At 43.5% G+C, this 26848-nt stretch overlaps 1 protein-coding gene across 1 annotated transcript in view; it reads left to right on the plus strand.

Annotated features, from left to right (window-relative positions):
- The first annotated feature begins 11967 nt into the window (after window positions 1-11967).
- LOC149315491 (tyrosine-protein phosphatase non-receptor type substrate 1-like) overlaps window positions 11968-26848 on the plus strand; it is a 197761-nt gene continuing 182880 nt past the window's right edge. Inside the window, exon 1 of the mRNA XM_089513521.1 lies at window positions 11968-12035. The gene's annotated coding sequence lies outside the window, so the exon portion shown is untranslated. The remainder of the gene's footprint in view (window positions 12036-26848) is intronic.

The raw sequence follows: 26848 nt of genomic DNA on the forward strand, positions 1-26848 counted from the left end.
CCAGGCTACTTGTCCTGGGTGACTTCAACATCTCACTCACGGCCAGCTATGTTCCATCCGGTGCGGCTCGTGAATTCATGGATACCATGGCTGCCATGGGCCTGTCCCAGCTAATCCAGGGTCCCACGCATTGCGCGGGTAATACCCTCGATTTGGTTTTCTGTTCTGATGTGGAAAATCCGTGGGCGGAAATATTTGATATTTCCCCCTTGCCATGGACGGATCATTTCCTGGTTGAGGTGAAAATCAAGGTCTCTACCCAGATCCCTCTCGGGGGTGGTGGACCTATTAGGATGGTCCACCCTCGAAGGCTAATGGAACCTGCCCGGTTCCAGGAAGCCCTAGAGGGGTACATGGTTGGAAGCGACGGCGACTCTGTTGATGCCCTGACTGGTATCTGGAATACCGGTCTCTCGAGGGCTATACACAGTATCGCTCCCAAGCGCCCTCTCAGACCTGCTTCCAAACGTAAGCCTTGGTACACGGAAGATCTCCGGGCAAGGAAGCGGGAGCTGCGACGGCTAGAGTACCGTTGGCGGAAACACCTTCGCTCACACAACAAGACTCTCCTAGCCCAACGGTTAGAGGACTATGGAGAGGCGATACGAGCAGCAAAGAATTCGTTCTATGGTGCTCGTATCGCGTCCGCGGAGTCGCGTCCAGCAGAGTTGTTCAGGGTAGTCAGGGAGCTAACTCAGCTCCCTCCTGCCCTGAACCAGATCCTTGAACCTTCTAAGGCCTGCTGTGACCTATTTAACGACTTTTTCGTGGATAAAACTTCTCGTATAAGCGAAGGTCTTAACGCCGACATTCAAGCAGAACCTAACGTAGAAGCGTCCAGGGCCTCCGTGGACTTAGTTAAGCTGGATCAGTTCGAGTCGGTTAGTACCGAGGATGTGGACAAGATCCTCGGAAGCGTTCGGAAGACAACCTGCTCTCTCGATCCCTGTCCCTCGTGGTTAGCAGCCCAGGGGGGACCGGTTGTAACCTCTCTGTTGCACCGGATAATTAATACATCTTTGAGGGAAGGGCAATTTCCATCTGTTCTCAAATTGGCCGTGGTAAAACCTTTGTTAAAAAAGCCCTCCCTCGACCCCCTGGTGTATAATAATTATCGGCCTGTTTCACTGCTGCCATTTTTAGGGAAGGTGATCGAGAGGGCGGTTGCAATCCAGCTTCAGGGGGTCTTGGATGAAACGGATTATCTGGACCCATTTCAAACTGGCTTTCGGGCTGGTCATGGGGTTGAGACGGCCATGGTCGCCTTGGTCGATGATCTCCGTCTGGGCATCGACAGGGGAAGCGTGTCCCTGTTGGTGCTCTTGGACATCTCAGCGGCTTTCGATACCATAGACCATGGTATCCTTCTGGGACGCCTGGCAGAGGTGGGGATCGGGGGCACTGCGCTCCAGTGGTTCCGGTCCTACCTCTCTGGGAGGTCCCAGATGGTGCAGCTGGGAGACGTGTGCTCCGATGAGAGGCCCCTTAAAACTGGGGTCCCTCAAGGGGCCATTCTGTCTCCCATGCTATTTAACATTTACATGAAACCGCTGGGAGAGATCATCCGGAGACATGGGGCGCGGGGTTATCAGTACGCTGATGACACCCAGATTATTTTCTCTATGTCTCCGACTGATGCAGTGACCGAGGATGGCGTCTCTCCTCTCATGGCCTGTTTGGAGTCAGTAATGGGCTGGATGAGGGAAAACCGACTAAAGCTGAATCCAGAGAAAACGGAGGTACTCGTGATAGGTTCCCCTGGTCCAGGAATGGCGGTGGTTCCACCTGTCCTGAACGGGGTCACGCTCCCTGTGAAGGACTCCGTGCGCAGTTTGGGGGTGCTTCTTGACTCGTCCCTTCACCTGACTGCTCAGGTGAATGCGACGGTCAAGAGCACCTGTCATCAGCTTCGGCTGCTTCGCCAGCTGCGCCCATACCTGACCCAGAGGGACCTTGAAACTGTGGTACATGCCCTGGTAACCTCGAGATTGGATTTCTGCAATGGACTCTACATGGGACAGCCCTTGTACCTAACCCGGAAGCTTCAACTGGTGCAGAACATGGCTGCAAGGCTGGTCACTGGCACGTCCAGGGCCAGCCATATAACACCGGTTCTAAAAAACCTCCATTGGCTGCCCATTTGCTTCCGGGCGCAATACAAGGTGCTGGTAATGACCTATAAAGTCCTAAATGGCTTGGGCCCAGGTTACCTGAAGGACCGCCTCTCCCCATACATTCCGCCTCGCACCCTCAGAACATCTGGGCAGCAATTCCTTAGGGTTCCCGGGGCGAGGCTATCCTCCACTTCTAGGAGGTCTTTTTCCACCGCCGCCCCGGCCCTTTGGAACACGCTGCCCTCAGAGCTCCGCTCAGCCACCTCCCTGGCCCAGTTCAAGCGGGAGTTGAAGACCCACCTGTTTGGCATCGCATTCCCCGACTAGCCCTTATAAGCCCCCCCGCCATACGACCGCACAGACAATGGGTATCTAACCTAGGGGCATTTGTTATTTGTTATTTGTTATTGTTTTTATTTGTGTTTATTGTATTTTAACTTTACATATTTGATATTTATGTATCCATGTATTTTTATCTCTTGTTAACCGCCCTGATCTTTGGAAGGGCGGTATATAAATAAACCATTTATTAAATAAACCATTTATTAAAACCAAAGACTGAGAGCTAAACAACTCTTTTATACCTTTTGCTTTTAGGGGCAGACTTTTGGGAATCTTGGGAAGGAAATTTCCAGGGGAAAGAAAGGCCAGGACTCTGTAAAACGCAGGGCAATGTATGTAGCCATCCTAAAGCAAAGAGGTGACATCAGTGGATGGCAGAACCCTTTGATTTCCAAATGTTTGACAGGCCCATCTTTGCCACCTAAATGGGAAGAATAGATTTGAATTTCAAAGGATACTTTTTCTGCCTACATCCCCTAAGTACTTCCAGCTAAATCAGTGCTATGTTACCAGGCATTTCTTTCAGAATGTCAGGGATGATGGGAGTTGTGGCTCTTCACCTCTGGCCTGGAACTCACCACCTGGTTGTGCACCACGCTGACCAGTTTTGGCCAGTTGTTATATCTTTGCATGCAGTTGCAGAGAACAGGCTGAAGACCCCGACAAACTCTCCAAGCCTTCTCACTCTTGCTTCCACAGAAGTCTTCACCCTTCTTCACCAGGGTCCTGCTGGTTCTTGTAGCTTCACCCAAGACACCAGACAACTCAGTAGTCTTATATAAAAGATCTACTTTATTCTAATATATACAGCTCCAAACTATCCAACACAACAATACTCCTCACTCCTACTATCCACTACTACTACCCACAACTACTACCCACAAAATACATTGGGATCTATAGTCATAATTATAGTCAAAGCATGGTACCACCCACTGTGGTCTGTTTCCACCCAGTAGGCGTGTACATCATTCCCATTGGTTCTCTTGTTTCTATCCAGATTAGATGATTTCATCATCTCAGCCTTGACCACTTTACAATTGTCAGGTGTGTCCAATTATTCACTATGCATTTCTTGTCCTTGGCATTCAGGACTTGCTAAATTGCATTACCTTCTACACCTGTGTGGTTGTCCATTGGCTTCTGCTGAGTCACTCTGACTCTCACATACATGTTTTATTTCACTACTGTATAACCCAAGTTGCTTTTTCCTTAACAATCCCCTCCGAAATAAAATATTGTATGTGACTTACATTGTCATTCCGACCATTTGTGTCAGCCTTTTATGTTTCTCCACTGTTAGCGCCTTTGTAAACAAATCTGCAATGTTATTTTGTGTCTCAATGTACCTTAACTCTATTTCTCCTTTTTGAACCATGTCTCTCACATTTTGGTATCTTACACCCACATATTTGGTTCTGTTTTTCAAACTTTCTGTCTCAGTCATTGCTATGCAAGATTGCGAGTCTTCTTGAATTTCTATTGGTACTCTGAAATTTTCGTTTAGGTCAATTAACAGTTGTTCAATCCATTGTACCTCATTTATAATTTCATTCAAAGCTGCAAACTCTGCTTCAGTTGTGCTCAACGCTACATTAGTCTGTTTTCTGCTTCTCCAAACTATGGGACTTTCACTATATTTGATTAACATTCCTGTAACTGACTTCTTGTCTCCTGATTCTGATGCAAATGAACTGTCTACAAAACAATCTAAATCTGCGTTATTGCTTCTAATGATTAACTTCTTGTCTATAGTCCCCTTCAAATATCTCAACAAATGTTTCACAGCTGTCCAATCCTCAACCTTAGGATTGCAAACTCTTCTAGATAAAACGTTAACAGAAAACGCAATGTCTGGTCTAGTGTGGCAAGAAATGAATTGTAAAGATCCTATTACGCTCCTGAAAAAAATCTTGTCCTCAAAATCTCTGGTTGTTGGTTCTGAAATGAAACCAGTTGTCATTGGAGCTCTAACTATCTTAGCATTCTGTAGTCCACACTTTTCAATCAAGTTCTCTATCTTCTTTCTCTGACTTAACAAACAATGTCCATCTTGTGTCCATTCAACATTAATTCCTAAATAAGATTTCAACAAACCTAAATCCTTCAAAACAAACTTTTCAGACAATTCTCTCTTCACTGACTCTATTTCCTGTTTTGACTTTGCTGCCACGCACAAGTCATCCACATAAATCACTAACACTATGTCTCCTTTTGTATAAACACAAGCATCTGCCACGCTTCTCTTGTATCCTAACTTAACTAGTTCATCATTGATACACAAATTCCATGCTCTGGCACTCTGTTTTAAACCATACAATGCCTTCTTCAACCTATAAACTTTCTGACTCCCATTCTCTTCAAAACCTTGTGGCTGTTCCATGAAAATTTCTTCTTCTAAGTTTGCATTTAAGTAAGCCGTTTCAAAATCAAAATGCTCCACTATCAAGTTCCTTCTTGCTGCTACAGCTAACACCATTCTCAAACTTTCTGGCTTTGCTGTTGGAGAATAAGTCTTGTCAAAATTCTCATACTGTTGTTGTGTAAAACCCTTAGCTACTAATCTTGCTTTGTACTTAATGCTTCCATCAGGCATTTCCTTTCTTTTATATACCCATTTACAACCAATCACTTTCTTATCTCTGGGTCTATCTACAACTTCAAAAACATCTTTGTTCACCAAGCAACTAAATTCACTATCCATTGCTTCACACCATCTTTCCTGTTCTTCCCTAGAAAAGGTTTCTATCTCTTCAAAACTTTCAGGCTCTTCTATAACTGTACAAGCTCTTGCCTGTGTCACAACAAACCTATCTGGTGACTTTCTAACTCTGTGACTTCGCCTGGGTACGAATTCTGTCGTTCTGCCTCTTTCCTCATCACTGTCTGCACTAGAAGATGTTGTCTTTTTGCTAAATCTCTTGTCTTCTGTCATTCTAGTGGTTACTGGTCTTGTTTGTGTCTCCTCGTCTGAAGTACTATCACTACTGCTAGTAGAGGCTTCTGGCTTGACTGAAACCCCTCCGTTTCCTGAAGTTGGTTCAGTCTGTGCTTGCTGCTCACTTGAGCTATCTAATCTCAAAAACACTTCCTTATTGGCATGCAGCTTGTCCCAGCCAGCATGTCTCTCAAAATTTGCAGACCTGGAGTACTGTATCTCTTTTCCTCTCATTAGAAACTTGTAGCTGTTTCCTGAATACCCTAGGAACATTAGCCTTTTGCTTTTGGGTTCTCCTTTCCTCCTAAAACATGCAGGTATGTACACATGTGCAAATTGACCAAACACTCTTAAATACTTGAAATTTGGCACTCTCCCATACAAAACTCTGTAGGGAATGTCATCAATCTCTGAATGGTACATCCTATTACTTATATGTATTGCAGTTAGCGTAGCTTCACCCCAGAAGCTTTCTCCTACGCCTGCATCTGCCATCAAACATGCAGAAATCCTTTTTATGTCTTGGATTTTTCTCTCTGCTAAACCATCCTCACTTGGACAAGCAGGATTGGTGGTTTCATGTCTTATCCCCACCTTCTGAAACCAATTGTGCAGTTGGTTATTTAAAAATTCGCCACCTCTGTCTGTGACAATAGTCCCAACTCTGCTATCAAACCTTCTTTCTATCATCCTGACCCATGCTTTTAAACTTTGCCCAGCTTCTGACTTATTTTTCAGTATTCTTACATATGCAAATCTTGAAAATCTATCAACAATAACCAGGAAATATTTGCTTCCCCCTAGTGACAAACAATTAGCTTGGGCTACATCAGCATGTACATATTGAAATGGCCTTTGAGCAATCCTCTTTGACTTCTTGGCAACTGGATACGCTCTGACCTTGACTTGGTTACATACAGTACAGTCTAAATGGTTTTTGCATTCTGCTACTTTCAGATCTGGACACATGCTTATTAAACTCTTCAAACACTTAAAACTTGCATGGCCAAATTTCCTATGAAGCTCATGTATGCAGTCTTTGTGCAATGGCACATTATCTATGGTATTTGCATTTTCAACCTTGTACTTATCAACATTCTCTTCTAGAAAATAAAGCTTATCTTTCTTTAAGCCTATGCCACACAGTTCCCCATTTAAAGTTATTTTACACAGGTTCTTTTCAAAAGTTACTATGTAGTCTCTGTCTGTTAATTTGCTCACTGATAACAAGTTGTTTTCTAATTCCTTAACATGCAAAACATCATTAAAGTTTTCTTTCAACCCTGGAATGTAAACTGTTCCCATTTGATTAACTGTGGTGAGCTCACTCCCGTTTGCTAAGACCACTGCATTTACGTTAGATTGCTTCTTATCATTAATTAAGTTAATATCATTACACATAGAGGACGAAGCACCAGAATCTACAAGCCATTTGGAGTTTGCTTTCTGCCTTTCCTTAATCATTGTTGCAAACCCCTTATTATTACTCTTATTGTCCTTCAAAAATGGTGGCTTGGATTGCTTCTGCCTCTGGTCGTGCCATCTGCTATCTTGCTTGCTTCTATCAGCAGCCAATTGTTTACAGTTTCTCTGCAAATGTCCAAGCTTCTTGCAGTAGAAACATCTCCTCTGTTCCCTCGAAGAAACTGCCTGGTCCAGCCCACGCACATCAGGCTTGGCTTGCTCACTCGGCACACTCTTGGATATTGGAGCCTCGTCTCTCTCGGACAGTCTCCTTTGGTTCTCTTCCAGAATCCTGGCCACAACTAAGTCTCTCGTTAATTCTTCAGTTGGTAAGTTTTGCAGAGCATTGGTAATGTTGCCCCAAGTAGGATCTAGGGACTCAATCAAGATGTAACACTGTTGTTCTCTATTAATTTCCACACCTCTAAGCTCAGCTTGCACAAACAAATCTTGCATCTTTTTCAAATGCTCCACGACACACTGGCCCTTTTTCATCTTTTGCCTATAAATTCTTTTAGACCATAGCATTTTTGCAAAGGCAGTTGAAGGAGTGTGTAATCTTTGCAGAGTGTCCCACACATCTTTGGCGGTCTCCTTATCTCTAACGTCGTTAATCAAGTCTTCTTCCAGCATTAGGAAGAGACAGGCTTTGGCTTTACTATCTTTCTCTTTTATGGCTGCAGTAGGGTCTGCTGGCAGCCCGGCTTGAACAGTGTCCCATAAACTTTCTTTTACAAGCAGAGACTGGGCATAAATTTTCCAGGTGGAGTAGTTGCTTCTATTCAATTTACTAAACTTCAAAGTCTCCATTTTAATTTGTGCAGTAACTCAATTGACACAGTCCTTCTGAGTTTGTACAGCTGACCCCTTTCGGGCTTAATCAAAACACAGGAGGAGTTACTCACGGAGCTTATCAGTGCAGCGTAAACAGCTTGCTCTGATCTGTCTTCCACTCTCTGGAACTTTCAGCTTCTGTGGATGCTGGGTGCTGCAGTAACTGGGCCCATAACCCTTGCCAGGGATGATGGGAGTTGTGGCTCTTCACCTCTGGCCTGGAACTCACCACCTGGTTGTGCACCACGCTGACCAGTTTTGGCCAGTTGTTATATCTTTGCATGCAGTTGCAGAGAACAGGCTGAAGACCCCGACAAACTCTCCAAGCCTTCTCACTCTTGCTTCCACAGAAGTCTTCACCCTTCTTCACCAGGGTCCTGCTGGTTCTTGTAGCTTCACCCAAGACACCAGACAACTCAGTAGTCTTATATAAAAGATCTACTTTATTCTAATATATACAGCTCCAAACTATCCAACACAACAATACTCCTCACTCCTACTACCCACAAAATACATTGGGATCTATAGTCATAATTATAGTCAAAGCATGGTACCACCCACTGTGGTCTGTTTCCACCCAGTAGGCGTGTACATCATTCCCATTGGTTCTCTTGTTTCTATCCAGATTAGATGATTTCATCATCTCAGCCTTGACCACTTTACAATTGTCAGGTGTGTCCAATTATTCACTATGCATTTCTTGTCCTTGGCATTCAGGACTTGCTAAATTGCATTACCTTCTACACCTGTGTGGTTGTCCATTGGCTTCTGCTGAGTCACTCTGACTCTCACATACATGTTTTATTTCACTACTGTATAACCCAAGTTGCTTTTTCCTTAACAATTTTATATCCAAGTTCGATCAGAGGTTAAAGGGGAGCCCATCCTGGCAGTAACACAAAGTAGCTGTGTGGGATCTGAATACCATCTTGCCCCAGTAAGGCTCCCTCTTCTCTGGTCCTTGAGGAGGAAGGTAGGAATCTCAGAGCAAGAGTGTTGTCTTGCAAAATGTGTGTGTGTGCGCATTCTGTGACTCTGTCACACAAAAGAGATTGGGAGTTTATCCCATGAATACCCTGGAAAAATTGTGTAATTACGTGAAACAATTTCACATGATGTCACACAAAACCCACCATTAAAGTGGTCACAAAGAAGCATTAACACATCTTTTTTACTTTCGGAATTTCAGTGACAACACACTGCCAATATCACTTTATTTGCGCAATTTTGTGTGATAATCATTCGTGCAATTACTCACCATTTTTGTTTTATTTGTGGGATGCTTTAAATGTGCTTTAATTTTTCTTTAATGCTGAAATTAGCCCCAGTGTGATAGATGTTGCTGCTTCTGGTGTCCCATGTCTAGGATCTACTTGATGATAGAATGGCCTTGCCCTTAGGACAATGGTGGGCTTATACGGAGGGTCAGAGGGCCATTCTCGTGTCCTCTTGACCTACTGTGGGCCATGCTACCACCATTTCCCCAAACAGGGAGTGACATTGTGGTCGTTCCTGCCCATTTTTTCCCTTTATTTTGGGCTGTTTGGGAGAAACATTAAGGGTAGAATCATGTCCTTACACTATTTTGTGGCCATTTCCCTGCACCCAAAAGGTTTGGGATGTGTTAGTGAAAGTCCAGGGGATCTGAGGGTGACACCAGATGCCCGGAAGGCCATACGTGGCATGAGGGCCTCATTATTCCTGCCCCTGTTTTGGAAATAGGGCATGAGCTGCTTGAGCCTCCAAGACAGGGAGTGCAGATGTTTGGAGATGGTGAGTGTTTCTTTAAAAAAAAAATTAAGGAGAGACAGACCAAACTCCTCCAGCCAGGTTTTAACTAAGGCGCTAGATTCGTGCATCTCAGGCTGGGTGATAACAGTATTTAATGTCTGGCAGCAAGAACCCACCCCAGTGATGAATGCAAGCCTAAGCTGCTTGCTAGCTGTGGGTGTTTGATTCCTGGGGGAAGCTACTAATTATGGCATTATATTTCCTGAAAGACGCCACACTCTCTCTTGGTTGCCACACCGAGGAGAAGCGAGGAGCTCTGCTTTTCATCTTGAACTGCTTATTAGGAAGGGGCACAAAGGCCTCCCCGGGAAGAGCGCATCTTAGAAACGAACGCCCGGGTGGGGGCACTTTGAATTGTGGAGCAGGGAGAGGGATGATAGTAAATGGGGCAGAGAACTGGGTGTTTGGATGGGATGCATTTGAGTCTGGGCCTACATTTCTGTTTTCTGCAGCCTTCAAATTCTCAGCTCCAATTGATCCTTTTTCCTGCAGAGCTTGGCACAGTCACTTTGCAAGGACTTCAGCTCCCAGTATCTTCAAGCTACTAGGATTCCAGGATTCTAGGGACCTCTGATGGTGCAGTGGTTAAGTGCTTGTATTCCAAGGCACAAGGTTGTGAATTCGATCTTAGGGCTCCACAGTTGACTCAGCCTTCCATCCTTTCGTAGGTTGGCAAAATGAATACCCAGTTTATTGAGGTCAATTGGAAACCGCTTACAGAGTGCTGAGTTCACTATGAAGCGGTATAGAAATACAAATGCTATTACTATTACTATTGGTGTCTTGGGAAAGAATTCTTTTGTAATCTTCTTCTACTGCAACCACATACCTTCTGGCTGCCCCAATTTGGCAGGGACAGTCTTGATTAAACCTCTGCTCTCTCACTTTTTCAGCTCATTTTAAAATGTCCCAGTTTCTCTCTCTTCCTCCTGCATTCCACCTTTGTCATCAGCTTATTTCCATCACTGCAAACTAAAAGTAGTTTCCATTCATTTAACTTAGCACAGGTGAGAGGAGAGAAGGGGGCAGTAGGGTCAGGCAAAAGCAAACTGCTTCAGCCTCTCCTGGGTTATGGGTTCTTCCTGATTAAGAACTTCTCCCATCTTGACCACACTCTGATGTTGCTTGGCCATATGTGAAAACCATATAGTTTTCATTTGTGAAATGTTGGAGGGTTCGTAACCAGGTGTTAGGCCAGTTTCACTATTTTCCAATGTCGCATTGGGGGGTATCAAGAGTACCTCCTTGTATAATAATTTGTGCACTTGAGCACAGCTTTCCCCCCACAACCCAAATGGCTACCAACTGGCCACAGGGGGACACCAAGAAAGCTTTCTAGTGCCATTGCTGGCTGGCAAATATTGCTCTCATGGACTTTGGTGTAAATGTACTGGTGGAACTTTATGCCTCATAAGCATCACATAGAATCTTGACTCAGAAAGGTACTTTCTCCAAACTCTAATTGTCCACCTCAAACCCTGGCAGGATCTGCATAGCAGAAATAATTCATTTCTTTAACTGTCATGGCTCAATGCTGTGGAATCCTGGGAAGTGTAGTTTGCTGTTGCACCAGAGCTGCCTGACAAAGAAGGCTAAATATCTAAAACAACAACTACAGATCCCAGAATTACATAGCAGTGATTCATGGCAGTTAAAGAGGTGTCAAACTGCATCATTTCTGAATTGCAGATAGAGCCTCTGTCTCTATTTCTGCTTCTGAGGAGATGCTGGTGGGTGCTTCCCTTACATTAGTGTTTGTCTTTTCTTTCTCCATGAGATGATGTCCAAATACACCATCATGCAACATAAACACATCACACAACACACATATAGAATCATATAGTTCGATAAAAAGACTGCAAATTGTGTTGAAAACAACCCTACAAGCATACCAGTTTAAGAAAAGAGCAGTTTAAGAACTGGCAGCTGTAAGTGGCAAAATAAAAATGCAATGCGAACAACTCAGGCCAAGTCCAAGTTCAGTTTGTTGAACTTCCCCAGGGGTATTGTACAATTATGTGGCATTGGTGCACAGTATAATTGTTTTAGTGCCTTTCTCACTTGCTGGGTTTCTGGAAGTTTGATTTCTGAGTGAAGGGCAAATGCTTGTGCACAACAGTGTGCACAGAATCATACAGCCGGGAGACACCACAAAGGCTATCTAGTCCAATCCCATTCTGATATGCAGGAGTCAGAGGCCAGTTTTCTGCCCCTGAAAAAGAGTTTCTAATGCTATGTCACTGGGGCATAGCTGCCACCTATCCAGATGAATCCTTCCTCATGCATCTCCCTGGCAATATTGATTAAAAGAAGCACACAGCATAAAAGTGAGACAAGTATTTTCCTGCACTATTGCATAAACTGTCACTGGAAAAAGTTCGGAAGGGAACTGAGCACAGTAACATGATGTGTTTAAAAGCATAATATGATGCCATTAATGCATTTCATTTGACAGGTATTGCCAGGGAGACCAAATGTTCCGGCAGGGGCGTCACAAGGAGGTGCGAAGGGCAGACTGCACCTGGTGACAGCTCAGAGGGGGTGAACATCAGGTAGGGTGGTTGCATCTCATCTGCTTCACCCCCCCCACTGCCCCCCCCCCGGTGCCAGTCAGGGACCATCCTTGAAAGGAGGGAGGGATGGAGGGGAATTGTTACAGAGTGTTGCCCAACCCTGCCTTCCCTCCTATTGTGTTGCCCTCCTGCCCAGCCAGGTGCCCAGCCTGCTACCCAGTGAGCCCTGGACATTGCAAGGTCTGGCCAGCTGGTTGGATGAGGGAAGCAGAGGGAAGGAAAGGGAAATGGAACACGATACCACTGCTCCCCTGGCAGTCTTTTTGGGGTCTACATGGGTGGCAGGCAACTGAGGGGTAGGAATAGGAGGGAGCAGGCTGACACTGCCCCCCAGCAACCTTTTCTGGATCTGGCCAGGTAGTGGGTGGTGGGTGTGCAAAGAAGTGGGAGGGAATGGAGGGTGGGACGGTTTACTGTTTCTGCCCACCCACCCATCCCTTGACAGCCCTTTCTGGATCTGGCTGAAGGGATGGCAAGGGTGAGCAAAAAAGGCAGCTGGAAGGAAGGATGGGCAGAGCAGGGCAGGACAGGCTGCGTTGCCGCCATTCACCCTGGCAGCCCTTTCCAGGCACCCACACTAGGTGACACCAACCCTAATGATCTGGCTCCCTGTATCATGAAGTCACGGTTCCACACTATGCAATTATAGTAGTTTGGTGCCAGTTTAACTGCTGCAGCTCCAGGCTTGGGGATCCTGGGTTTCGTAGTTTAGTGAGCACCTTAGAATGCTCTTCTAGAGAGCTTTAGTGCTTCACTCCAGGTAACAGATTAAATTCTTTAGCAGAGAATTCAAAGTCCCTCATCAAACTACAAATATCAGAAGTTGGAGCCATAGTAAAGTGAGCTCTTTGGGTTTGGTTTTAGCCCCTCCCCCAACCCCTGCGATACTAAAATCTGTAGATGCTGAAGTCTCATTAAATACAATGATCTAGTAAAATGGTGTCCCTCATATAAAATAGCAACAACGAGGTTTGGTTTGGGAATTTATATATTTTTTGAATATTTTCAAGCCATGGATACTTAAATCCGTGAGTTTTTTTAAAAATCTGTAGATACGGAGGGCTGACCTGTATTCAGAGAGGGTTTGCCTTTGCATTCTTCTGAGTCTGAGAGAACATGACCTGCCCAAGTTCATCCAGTGGCTTTCCATGGTCAAGCAGGGTTTCAGACTCTGTTCACCAGAGTTGTAGGACTTTATCACGTGCAACTTCTAAACCACAATTAAAGTTTGAAAATAGCATATTTCGTGTTACGTATCACTCCACCTCCAAATTGTTGCTGCTGTGTCCATGAATTTTGTTATGTTTCACTGACAGGAAAAAAAAACATCAATAAGATGGAGAGGAGAAGGTTAAGAGGTGATATGATAGCCCTGTTTAAGTATTTGAAGGGATGTCATATTGAGGGGGGAGCAAGTTTGTTTTCTGCTGCTCCAGAAACTAGAATGTGGAACAATGAATGCAAACTGCAGGAAAAGAGATTCCACCTCAACATTAGGAGGAACTTCCTGACAGTAAGGGCTGTTCAACAGTGGAACACACTCCTTCCTCGGAGGGTGATAGAGACTCCTTCCTTGGAGGTCTTTAAGCAGAGGCTGGATGGCCATCTGTTGGGGATGCTTTGATTTAGATTTCCTGAATGGCAGGGGGTTGGACTGGATGGCCCTTGTGGTCTCTTCCAATTCTATGATTCTAAGCTCGCAATCCCACTGCTATGCCATTTTGTTGATGGTGTTGTGTGCCTTCAAGTAGTTTCCAATTTATGGAGACCCTAAGGTGAATCTAACATGGGGCTTTCTTGGCCAGATTTGTTCGGGGGGGGGGGGGGTTTCCATTGCCATCCCCTGAGGCTGAGACAGTGGGACTTGCCCAAGGTCACCCAGTGGGTTTCCATGGCTGAGCTGGGATTTGAACTCTCATGTCCAGAGTCACAATCCAACACTCAAACCACTATGCCATGCTGTCTCAAGTATGCCATTAGCTTATAATCATTGTTGTGTGCTTATAATACTTATAGTTGTGTTATACTTGCTATTCATACTTATATTTGTGCTTGTATTTGTCAAAAGGGTGGACTGTGCATCGTATAAATGAGTTCTGGTAATAATTTAATAGAGTTGAAAGACTGGATCATTGAAATGCTGGGGACGCCTGTAGTCCATAAATAGCTGTTCGAAGCCCTGTTCAGCATTTTGGAAAAAGTTCAGCCACAGTTTTATCTTTGGGTTGTTTTTCTTCCTAGCCTATAGAGTCTGTCCGGTTTGTTGAACAGATGTGATGATGCCACTTCCCCACCAGCTGTAAAAAATTCACAAAATTCACGTGGAAATGGAGGCTTGTTTCTCCTGACGCACCGTAATCAAAGTGGTTTGAAAGAGGGATCCCTTCCTCTAGGGCATACTCTTCATTCTGGCCAAACAGGTTTTGCTCATTTTTAATGTATTTCTGAAATCTGCAGGGAAAGAAAACAAATATTTGAACAGAAGCAGTGGTAGTGGTTTGAGTATTTGACTACGACTCTGGAGACTGGGGATAAATCTCCGTTCAGCCATGGAAACCCACTTGGTGACCTTAGGAAAGCTACACTCTCTCAGCTTCAGAAGAAGGCAAAAGCAACCCACCCCTCTGAACTAATCCTGCCAAGAAAACTTCATGATAGAGTCTCCTTAGGGTTGCCATAAGTCAGTAAATGACTTGAAGGCATACAACAACAGTAACAATAAGGATGATATTAAATTTGTTCTCATCCTGGGATGTCAAGTCTTTCTCAAGATGCTTTTGAAATTGCCTCTCGGAAATGACAGCCTGTCTCTAGCCAGGGATGTAGCAATGGGGTGAGAGAGAATAAGGACATTACATCCAAATAAATGTTCTGCCCCTCCACCATGAAATTTTGCTGCAGTTTCCAAATTTCTATCATTGCAGTGGAGTATTTAGAAATACAGTTTAGGCATCCAAAGAAAATGATAGCATACTGCAAAATCCCAACACTTAAGACTTTACCAGGTTGCTTGCTTGCTTATTTATTTAAATATTTATGTCCTGCCCTGTATTTAAAGATCTCAGGGTGGCATGCAAAAGAAAGAAAGAAAGAAAGAAAGAAAGAATGTTAAGCAACAAATAACATTTTTAAAAGATTAAAAATATATTGTTATTATTGTTGTGTGCCTTCAAGTTGTTTCCAAATCCTGCTGACCCTATTGTGGCCTTTTTTTTTCTTTTGGCAAGCTTTGTTCAGAGGAGGTCTGCCGTTGCCTTCTCTTGAGGCTACAAGAATGTGTCTTGCCCAAAATCATGGTTTATTTAAAAAAAATTTTTGTTTAACTACTTAAAACAACTTTAAATAATACAACCATAGCACATGTACAGCCTGGGTAAAACCAATTAGACCTAAGGGCTTCAGTTAAAAGAACAAGTTTTGACGTGGTGCCACAATGATGTTGGTGCCTGTCAGGGCTCTAAAGGGAGAGCATTCCTCACCTGGGGTGCCACTGCAAGAAGGTCCTCTGTCATATTATCTCATGTTTAACTCCTTTCACTGGGACAACAGAGGAGGATCTCTTGAACTGACCACAATTCTCAGGCTGTGGAGGGTCAGGAACGGCCCATTTCCACCAGTGGCCACTCGACCAGCAGAGCCCTCAGACCCACTTGGTGGGACTGAGCTATCTTCTGGGTCTGGGGGCTCTGCTGGCCAGGTAATAAAGAGAATCGCCTCCCTTTCCCACCCAGCCAGTAGCTTGGTCAGACCCAGAAAATGCTGTTGGGGAGAGGATGGGGGCATTCAGAAATGATCTGCACCAGGTACAATGTATGCCAGTGGTCCAAGCCATTTAAGGCACCTAGAATTCAGACCAGAAGTGTATTGGCAACCAGTGCAGTTTCTTCAGAACTGCTGTTATATCATTTCTGAATGTTCAAGTGAGTAGTCTACCAGCTGCTGCATTTTGTGTTAGCTACAGTTACTCAATAACCTTCAAGGGATGCCCCAAACAGAGTGCTGTGTAGTACTCTAATTGGGAAATTACAAGTGTATGTATAACTGTGGCTAATACAGGTTCCCTATTCAGGAAAGGCTGTAACTGGTGGATCAGTCGAAATTGACCCCATGTACTCCATGCCATGGAGCTTATTTGGTCCTCTAGTGGCAAAAATGGAACTAGGACAGTGATTCCCAACCTTTCTGTGCCCCACACCCCTAGGAAATTTGATTAATGTCCACATCCGCTACCAAAGTAATATTCCATTTGAAGATGAATAAGTCTAATTTATAATTTTTGAATCACAAATTGAACCACATACAATACTGCTGGTGAACAAACTGAAGTTTGTTTTTTTTAAAACAACTTTTAACTCAGTGCATAGAATGCAAATCTAAACTGATCAATAGATTCTAATTTATTCAGAAAATTTTTTTAAATAGTAAAATTAATTCCAATTGAGAACATAAAATTCAATGACTTCTTTGCTCCTGCTTCTCATTCATAGTTTTGTCAAAACGTGGGACTGCCTTGCAGATTTAGATAAGTATCTAGATTCACATAAGTATCTTTGTCACACCTCCTCAAATTTCATCTCACAGCCCCAAGGGGTGCGGGCACCTCAGGTTGGAAACCCCTGATCTAGGAGTCCTAAGGCATTATACCAGTACAAGGAATCCTTTCCATCCATGTCCTTTTTGTATGCTGCAGCTTGCTGGATCTACACCTTGGTGGATGTACAGCTGTGTGTGAAAATTCATTCTCAGCTTATACACATGTGCCAACACCATAGAGGCATTCAGTGCTTCTTCACAGGAAAGCAAGTGTAGTCATCTTTGAAGGAATTTCAAGCGGACAGTTTCTCTGAAGGCTTGCAGAGACATCAGGTCACATTAGATTTCTTTAACATTATAGTAACTTGACTCGCACCATATATAATTGTTACTTTCTGGTCACTGTTTTTAGTTAACTGTTTTGGATGTGGAAAATATTGTGTTTTCAACCGATTTGTGTGTTGTTATTTTTTGGAAGCTCCACAAGCTAGACTGCTTCCACACTGCAGAAATAATGCCATTTGACCCCACTTTAACTGCCATGGCCTTGAAAGTTTGTACGAAAACCCGGAGCTGATTCACTCCACCGCTGGCATAGCGGACACCTCAAATGTCTGCTGTGTATTTCACCATCTCTTCTCCTTCGCCCAGTCAGTGGGAAACTCTCCCTGAAGTCGTCTGATGTGCCTTTGCACAAATTCTGCACCTACCCCCTGCTTGCTCTTCAGTCAGGAGTTAGTAAGAGAGATTCCCAGGTGGCAGAGTCCTTGTGGGTTTTTTAAAAAATGTCCTTTTTTCCCTTTCCTTTTTCTTTTCTGGAACTCAGTAAGACTCCTTCCTAATTCTTCTCGGCTGCCGTTCCATCTCTCCGCTCTCTAATTGCTTCTACGCAGGTTGTCTGAAACTTTTGGGCTGGCAAGTAGAGAACAGCCCAGACGTGCCAAAGCCAAACAAACCTCCAGGAATTTTCTCTCTTCTCTTTCACTCCCCTTCTATATATAAAACCACCGGCAGGCTGAAAACAGCTGTGCTAACTGAATAACTGAATAATTCTCCTTCCAGATACAGTCGGTGTGGTGGGTCTGATGTCAGTAGGTTTTTGTCCAAACTATCAAAGAAATGCCATCAGATGCCAGTCCCTATCTCTGAAATAGCACTTTGGGTGCATAATATAAAATTTGGAGTAAAACCCAGAGGGCATTCAGAGTTTCCAATTGCATTGGAGTCACCAGCCAGCAGAGTATAACCAATAATGCATCTGCACCATAGAAATAATTCAGTTTATGTTCTGTAGCTCCATCCTATGGAATTCTGAGACTTGTTGTTTTACAAGGCCTTTAGCCATCTCTGCCAAAGAGTGGTAATGCCTCACAAAACTACACATCCCCAGATCCTGTAGGATGGAGCCATGGCAGTTAAAGGGGTGCCAAACTGCATTGATTCTACAGTGTAGATGCACCCCAAGTTAGACTGAACATGAGGAGTCCATGCTCAGATGTCTATAAATCTGCTAATGGGACACCAAGCCAGGTTCAACATATCCCCAGGGGCTCAAGGAAGCAATGGAAAGTTTTAGCCATCCCCTTGCAAGAAAATCTTTGAAAACTACACCGTTTCATTCACAGTTCTGGACTTATTCTTTGCAAATTTCATGTGCTGCTTTTTTTTTTTTTTTGCACAGAAAATGTTTTTATCTTTGCAGAAATATTTTTTCTGATTAAGAAATGCTGTTTTTTGCAAACGCACCTATTTCTCTGTCGTTCCTTCCTCCTGAAACGTAACATTTCCCAAGAGGCTTCCGCCTAAAAGAACCACAACAGTGATGGTACCAAGAGAAAGCCCTGCCCCAAGGATACTGGGATATTTTTTTTAAAGGTAACTTTAGCAAACCCTAGCATGGACACCTTCTTACAGGAGGAGTAAGCCTTCTCCTCATGTTCTTTCAGTGAACGATTCTTCCTCTAATATATTAGACATGGAGTAGGGTGAAGGTAGTTAGGGTTTCCAGATCTCCAACTCCTCCAGTCCTTAGGATAAGGGGGAGAAATCTCAGGGTGAGAGAATTGTCTTGAAAATGACATGCACTGAGACAGGTTTGTGATGGTGGTGAAACAGAGAGCAAAGCTCGTAAAAATTTGGCTGCCTTGGATATTGGAGACTGAGGGCGAACGAGAGAGAGGAGTTTTTTGTTGGTTTTTTTGCATGCTTTTAATTTGTGCTAGTTTTAATAATTTGCAAACCACCTTCATGGAATCATAGAGTTGGAAGAGATCCCAAAGACCATCCAGTCCAAGCCTCCAAAGTGCATCTTCCATTGTCGAACTGCTAAGAAAGTTCTTCCTAATGTTTAGCTGGAATCTCTTTTCCTGTAATTTCAACTTTTAGTCTCGTTCATGGGAAAACGGAGGGATATGAACGATTAAAATAATGAGACAATAAAGGGAGCCATTTCCTCCCCTATCCAACAGCAATCTGGCCCAAATAACCAGTTTAGACTTGGTTTCAATGTTTGTTTGTTGTTCTGCATAGGACTGTAATGTTTAACAGCTCTAAAGGCAATCCTAATATCTGCCTCCCTTTCCCTTCACAAGGCAGACAGGTTGAGAAGCAGTAGGTTTGATTTAGCGAAGGAGCAGCAGGGAGTTAGTCTTGTAGCTGGGATCCTGCATTCCTCGTCTGTGCATTGATTTTGGCCAAACTTTGATCGGTTGGGGATTTACCTCTCCCGAACTGGCCTTCTGTTCTCACAATAAGTCTCTTTTCGTCTGCCCTTCGGTTTTTCATTAACAGAAGAACAAGTTTTGGAGTGCTTTTTTTTTTAAAAAATGAAAAAGAGAGAAAGATGTGATAGCAAGGAAACCTATAGGGATGTTCTTCTTCCCATCCTCCCTTATTGTAAGTCGAGAGCTCCAGCTTTTACAGATTTTGACCTGGGCACTCATTATAAGAGTCTAGCAAATACTCCGGCTCACCGGTTCAGGTCCTGTTTCAATGCATCTGCTGGTATTTTATCCTCACTCGGTGTATGCATTAGCCAGTGGAGGTTAATGGGTCCGCTTTCAGTGAGGCAATGAATCCGCTCAGGGATGGCATCTAAACTTGAAAGGAACTCAGGGTCTATACAGATGGGCCGCATGCAGCCGCCCCTTTTTGCCCCAGATCGGTGCGGCACCGATCTGCTCCCTGGAAGGAGCAAAAAGAAGCCACCCCAAGCGGCTCCCTGGAAGGGGGCGTCATAGGAGCGGCAGTGTGACATGATGACTCTCCTTTTGCGCTGTGCCGTTTGGGCACTGTTCCACAGTGGCGTCATCATGGCACACACCATGTAAATGGGTCTGCACCAAAATGGCATCATGGAGCAGGGTCACGGCATTGAGTATGCAGACGCTACACCGTGACTCCACCCACAGGCTGGCACAAAATGCTGGTCTGTATCCCCCCTAACTGTCCAAAGTGCTGAGTCCTATCTTGAGAACAGATTCAGCAGCTCCCAGCTCCTTTAGAGTTTGGACTAAAACCCAAAGTGGATGCATCACCCTCATGGACATTGGAGTCACTTGGGGTCTCTTCATACTATGAGAGTGCTATGATTCCACTTTAAGTACCCTGGATCCATGTCCTATGATATCCTGGGATTGGCAGTTTGGAGAAGAGTATTTAGAATTAGCTAGAGAGCAGGAGTGTCTCAGCAAACTACAGTCCCCAGGATTCTGTAGCATACAACCAAGGAATTAAAGTGGAATCATGGTGGTATAATTGTGTGCTGTGTGTATTAGATAATCCTTGAATGCCAATTTCATTTTCTATGACAATACAAGTCTACTTTAGGCAGTGCTGGGGTTAGGGGCACAGGACCCCCATGTACCTGGAAAAACCACACAAAAAATCAGTACTATTTTTAACCTAAGAAACATCTCTCTAGGAATTTTTAGGTCCTCCAGAGTAACTCTATGGTCAACATCTGCTGGATGATGGCCACAAAAGATGACCTACAACTCTAGGTCCTCCAGAGTGGAAGTTAATTAATCAAATCCACAAGTACAGTGGTACCCCGGGATACGAATTACCCGGGGTACGAATTTTTCGGGATACGAATAAATCCCATAGGGATTTATTGTTTCGGGTTACGAAGGTTTTTTCGGGTTACGAAAAAACCCCGGCGCTGTTTTAAATGGAGCCGCGGCGGAGCCGCGGCTTTTTTTCCATTAGCGCCTATGGGAATTCGGCTTACGAAGGTTTTTCGGGTTACGAAATTAACCGCGGAACGAATTAATTTCGTAACCCGGGGGACCACTGTATTTAAATCTGCAAAAGTCAGAGCCACAAATGTGGACTCTACTCCAGTCTAAAATGGAGATGGGCAACCTTTCAAATATTATTGGATGTTGTAATCTGGAATTTGTCACGACTGGCTCTGCTGACTATAGCTGCTGGGAGCTTGAGAGCCTGTGCAGACCAGCCATTAAGGTCGGCCTGGGGGTGTAGTCAAGCATGGCATCCACATGACGCACACACAACTCTGACCCCATGGAGGCATGATGCCACGCGCCACACCACATGGTGCGTGGTGTCATGGCGTTCCTCTGGCACTGTGTTTAGGTGATGCAGCAGCAAAGGAGTGCTGTAAAGCTGTGGCACTAGTGGCTATGGCACCCATTCCAGGGTGCAAAAAGGAGTGACTTTTTGCAGCTCCTTTTTGCATCACAGAAAGGCCAGATTGGGGCCATGGAGTGCAGTTGCCACTGTACTGATCTGGCAAACACGGAGGTGGATGCAGGCCGCCCCTTAGGGGCATTCTGCCCAGCCCCATAGTCCACTCTCCTCTGCAGGACGACATAATTCTCAAAGTTTCTACAAGAGGATTGAAAGTATTAGGAGAAAGTTCTGTCCTGCAGCTTAGCCTTCAGGAGAAATAAGCATCTCCTCCATTAGATCAAATGATCCTTCATCAAATACTTTCAGATAGGTTTTTACCTTAAATCTTCCCTGAGCTAAATCTGAAAATCCTCCTTTAAAAAAAAGCAGCTCTTCTTGAACTACATCCTATAAAATAGATTCAGTCTCCTGTCCTCCTAATAAGCTGGTAAATTTGCCAAAGTTGCTTCTGGCCTGCAGTATGTTAGCACTTCTGAAACAGTGCTTTTTGACAATCAATTAGAAGAAGAATTCAACTGATGATTCTGGATGGCGCTTCGTGTTTATTATCCAGCAGTAGCTGTCAGCAATGGACACAAGTTTCCTATGAATTTTACTTAGAAATGAATCTTGTTTTTTAAAACATTATTTTTATTAGGGTTCTCTAATACAGAATAAAAATGTGCAAAGAAAACACATACTGCATAAAATATATAAGAAAAAATGTGTAAGAAGGGGGGAGAGGGAAATGAAGACTAGAAAGGGAGAAAAAGAAAGAAAAATAAGGAGAAAAGAAAAGATAGAGAAATAAAATTTACTTCCAGTCCCATCCAAATCTCTTATAACTAAACCTTAATTACGCTTCCTCTATCATCACCATAAACAAAAACACACTTCTTTCTGTAATTTATCAGTCCATTAATATGTAGGTATGTATGTGTGCGTATGTACATTCCTTAATTAGTTAATTAATATTGGAGCAGATAGATATTGGAGCAAACCTTTTATTAACTTTCTGTAGAATAATTATTTGGTATGGTAAGCTATTCTGCAGAAAGTTAATAAAAGGTTAGCTCCAATATCTATCTGCTGGCAATGGTTAATAATAATTATCACTTCTATTCAAACAACAACAAAAAAAGCCCATAAACTGCACTCAGCAAATGTTCACTCGTGCTTTTAATTAATAGCTTCCTTCCTTTGCTTTTTGCCCTTGCAATTACCGTCGGCCGTCCACTTTTGCAGATTTGATTATTCACGGATTTGATTAATATGTTCTCTTTAGGAATCTCTCAGCGTGACTCTGCTGGAAGTTGACCATAGAGGAGGAGGAGTTGTCGTTGTTACATTTATACGTATCCTGCTTTTCCCCAAAAAATTGGGATTCAAAGTGGTTTACAGCCCAAAAGCATAGTACAGTTAAAAACCTACAAGGGTCACAAATAAGTCATGCTGGAGGAGAAAACTCTTCCCTAGTCATGTGAAGGTCCTCCAGCTCAATTCAGCCCCTTCTCTGCTGTGGCATCCAAATTTCAGAATATCCTCTCCTAAAATCAGCACCAATGCTGCTCTCATTCTGAAGCCAAGCAAAAGCAGGGTTATTTACTCAAGCTTTGGGAGCATGGTTGAGTTTGTCCAAATGTGCTCATGGGTGGTCTTAAATGGCTTGAATGATTTTTATCCTGTTCTAAGTGTTAAATGGTTTAACATAGTTATCCTTACCAAAAAAAAAAGCCTTCCAACTGTCCTGATTTGGCAGGCATAGTCACAATTAATCCTCTGTTGTCCTGCTTTTATGATGTCCCAGTTTCTCTCTCCTCCTCTCAGTTTCTCCCATCATTTTCAGCCAACTTCAATTACCACGAACTGAGTTCAAAAATAGTTTTCACTCAGTTAACTCAGCAGGAAGGAGAGGAAAGGAAGGAAGCAGAATCTTGCTCTTCCCTGTAGATTCCGACAAAAGCAAGCTGCTGCTTTCTATGCCTGCTCAACCCTCTTTTCCTCCTTGTTACCTACATTGCAGGGGGCCCTGACAGGGCACCCACAAATTGTATTCAATGGGGAAATTAAATTAGTTCAATTGTTTAGTAGCGAGAAGGCCAGGGGTAAGTTCTGGCTGGGAGCTTGGTCTTTGTATAACAGTTCCAAACCCCAGGAACTCCAGAGGCAGATTCCAAGTTAATGTATTTTATTTATACAAAAAGAATCAACACATATGCAAACACTCTTCTCACACGTACACACAACAACTAATGAAGCAAAGATATCAGAATATAGCAAATTGCAGGGTTGCTAAGGGGCAATACTGTATCGATCCTGAAGTGTGGCTCCAATCTCAGGGATGCTAGGATGATGATGGCTCAACAGCCACCTATGGAATGGGGGTGGCCAATTGCTGAGATGCTGAGTTGCTGCCCTGTTTCAGTCTAGATCAATTTGCTAGTGCCTAGGCACTCATATTTGTACCCAGAAATTGGTTCTAAGGGCAGTATTTCAGGAGCTGATAGACTTAAGCAACTTTCTCAGGGGAGAAGAATGTGATGCAATATACAAGAACAACTGGGCAATCTGCTTGAATGTTCTCAAATGAAAAGAGCTTCATTCCCAGAAGGAAACTCCCTTTGTCTTCTATATGCAAACAATCTCCCAGTCCAATTCACTACTACCTCCCCATAGAGAAGGGAATATGCTGATCCCAGTGTTGAGAGGTCCCATTATGGCTAAGTGCCTTGGGCTTCTCCCATGCTGAGCCCTCCAGATCAACCTGGTATAGTGGGTTTCCTGAACTGGGGAGCCCCTGTTTGGGCTACTTGCCTAAGATATCCCCTTTTTTTATATTGACCTGATATGGAAGGTCACAGAAGGATGACTGAGAGCTGGATCTTGGGTTACATCCTCATCCACTGAACAGCTAGAGTTTTTTTAAGCAGTGTTGGCTTTGGCTTCAAAAGGATGATAAAAGAAGGGCTGGACCTGTGTCAGGTTGGAGCAGCCTGTCTGCATGCCATAAAGCTTGAGCTGAGAAATTGTGGGATTCCACTCTAGCTGACCCTACTGTATTTGTGTGTGCCAAAGCTCTCGACAACAGGCAAGGCAAACGACAGCTGCCTCTTTACTGACCATGCATGAACAACAGAACAAAGAGAAAGGAAGGAAACTGATAGGCCTGCTCCATAAACTCCCCCTCCCCTGCATGTTAAAAAGCATAGATCTAGATTTCAAAAATGAAAATCATAGGATACATCTTGTTGTCGCCACTGTTGTGTGCCTTCAAGTCATTTCTGGCTTATGGTGACCCTAAGGCAAACCTATCATGGGGTTTTCTTGATAGGTTTCTTCAGAGGAGGTTTGCCATTGCCATCCTCTAAGGCTGAGAAAGTGTGACTTGTCCAAAGTCACCCCATGGGTTTCTCTGACTGAGTAGGGATTCAAACTGTGGTCTCCAGAGCCCAGTGCTGAAACCACTACACTACACTGACTCCCTTGGATGAATCTACACTGTAGGAATAATGCTGTTTGATACAACTTTTAAATGCTGGAGCTTCATCCTGTGGAATCCTGGAATTTGTAGTTTTGCAAGGTCTTTAGCCTTTTCTGCCCCAAAGTGCTGATGCCTTATGATACATTACAGATCCCAGGATTCTGTAGGATGGGGTGGTTAAAGTTGTGTCAAAGCTGCATTATCACTACAGTGTAGATGTACCCATAGAAAAGTCGGGCTGGTAAAAAAGTAGTCATTCCTGGATGAATTTTGGAAGAAGCTTTCCAGTGGTCCCTAGAAGGTTCAAAATGTGTGGCTTATGGATGGATTAACTGACTGGGTTATTTCATTTCAGATGTGCCTCTTTCTAGTTTTAAACAAGAGATTTGCTGAATATGTTAAGTGCTCTACTTTCTTCTTTAAGGAAAGGGAGCTATCCCTATTCTAACAGTGATATTTCTGCCTTCGGTACCAAATTTTCTGTTAACGAATTAAAGCTGGGGAACACAACTGCTTCATTAACTGAGATGTACCTGCATCTTTTCAAATCTGTAGTACTATGGCAGATCCACTGTGCAAAGTAGTTCTGCACCTGCATGCTAACATTCTTTTAAAATTATCAAATCATCATCCATTAGGTCATAAAAATGAGAGGAAAATGCAGCAATGTAACAGGTTGGGAAGAGTGTTATCTGGGGTGTTTTTGTAAAAACTTAGGAAAAATCCCTAAATTCCACAATAATCAGGAACTTGGGCAGCAAACGTTACCTGCTTTCCCCCTCTACCTTTACTATCTAACCAAACCCCATCAAATCTTTGGCTTAATCACATTTAATACACTGAATTAGGAGTGGTTTGTGTTCCTGAAGAATAGCAGTATAATTTACTTTCATACATTATGTAATAATGTAAAGGTGGCTTTTTTTATTTGAATAGCATTATCATTAAATTGTAAACTGTGAAAACAACAAAGGGGGAAGATGCAGCTGGAAAGAAAAGCCAAAAGAGGGGGGAAAGCCCCACTCCTTGGAAAATACAGAAGGAAGATGTCAAGGACTTGCAGTTCTATTCATATAGATAACATGGCTGCATCATTTTCTGAAATTTCCAATTGAAATGTTAATACAGACTTCCTGGTAGCAGACGGAGACTTTTTAAAATGGCTTTTTAGAAAAACACACAAGACAAATTGGTCTTCTCACTGATACATTCCTCATATTGGGACCTGGAAGTTAAAGGAGTGATAGCTAATACCCCAGAGGACAGGATCAGAATTCAAAATGATCTTAACAGATTATAAAGCTGGGCCAAAACTAACACAATGAATTTCAACAGGGAGAAATGTAGGATACTCCCATTAGGCGGGAGGGGGGGGAAGGAAGGGAACGGAAGGACAACAGTAGATGTCTATTAAGAGATCTAGAAGTCTTAGTGGATTACAGGCTGAACATGAGTCAACAGTGTGATGCAGCAGCTTAAAAAGCCAATTTGATCCTAGCCTGCACCAATAGGAGTGTAGCATCTCGATCGAGGGAAGTAATAGTACCACTCTATTCTGCTTTGGTCAAGCCTCACCTGGAATACTGTGTCCATTTCTGGGCACCACAATTCAAGAAGGATGTGGACAAGCTGAAACTGTGTCCAGAAGAGGGTGACCAAAATGGTGAAAGGTCTTGAAACCATCCCTATAAAGGTTGGCTTAGGGAACTGGCTAGGTTTAGCCTGGAGAAGAGAGATGGAAGGAGTTTGCAACACAGATCCAGTGTTTGTGATAGTCTATTATTATTATTATTATTATTATTATTATTATTATTACTACTACTACATTCAGCTCTTTGTATACACAGGGGTTCCATTTCAGACACCCCTGCGTATACTAAATAATGTGGGACCTGAAGTCCCATACTACCCAATGGCAGCGCAGTGCATGTTTAACCTCACTGGCATGGCCATATGCATGCACCACCATTGGGGAGAATGGGGTTGGTTAATTCATGGATGCTTCAGTCCATGTGACTGGGAAGCCTGTGATTGGGAAGGGCCAACTGTATTGCAGTATTATTTTTTAAAATTATTACTGTTATTTGACATTCCCTAACATTATCTATTACTCTAAACATTACCCTATGACCATGTATGGATG

This window comes from Sceloporus occidentalis, unplaced genomic scaffold (genome assembly GCF_023333645.1).
Source record: "Sceloporus occidentalis isolate IW3139 unplaced genomic scaffold, rSceOcc1.0.p SCAF_3, whole genome shotgun sequence".
Classification (NCBI taxonomy): Eukaryota; Metazoa; Chordata; class Lepidosauria; order Squamata; family Phrynosomatidae; genus Sceloporus; species Sceloporus occidentalis.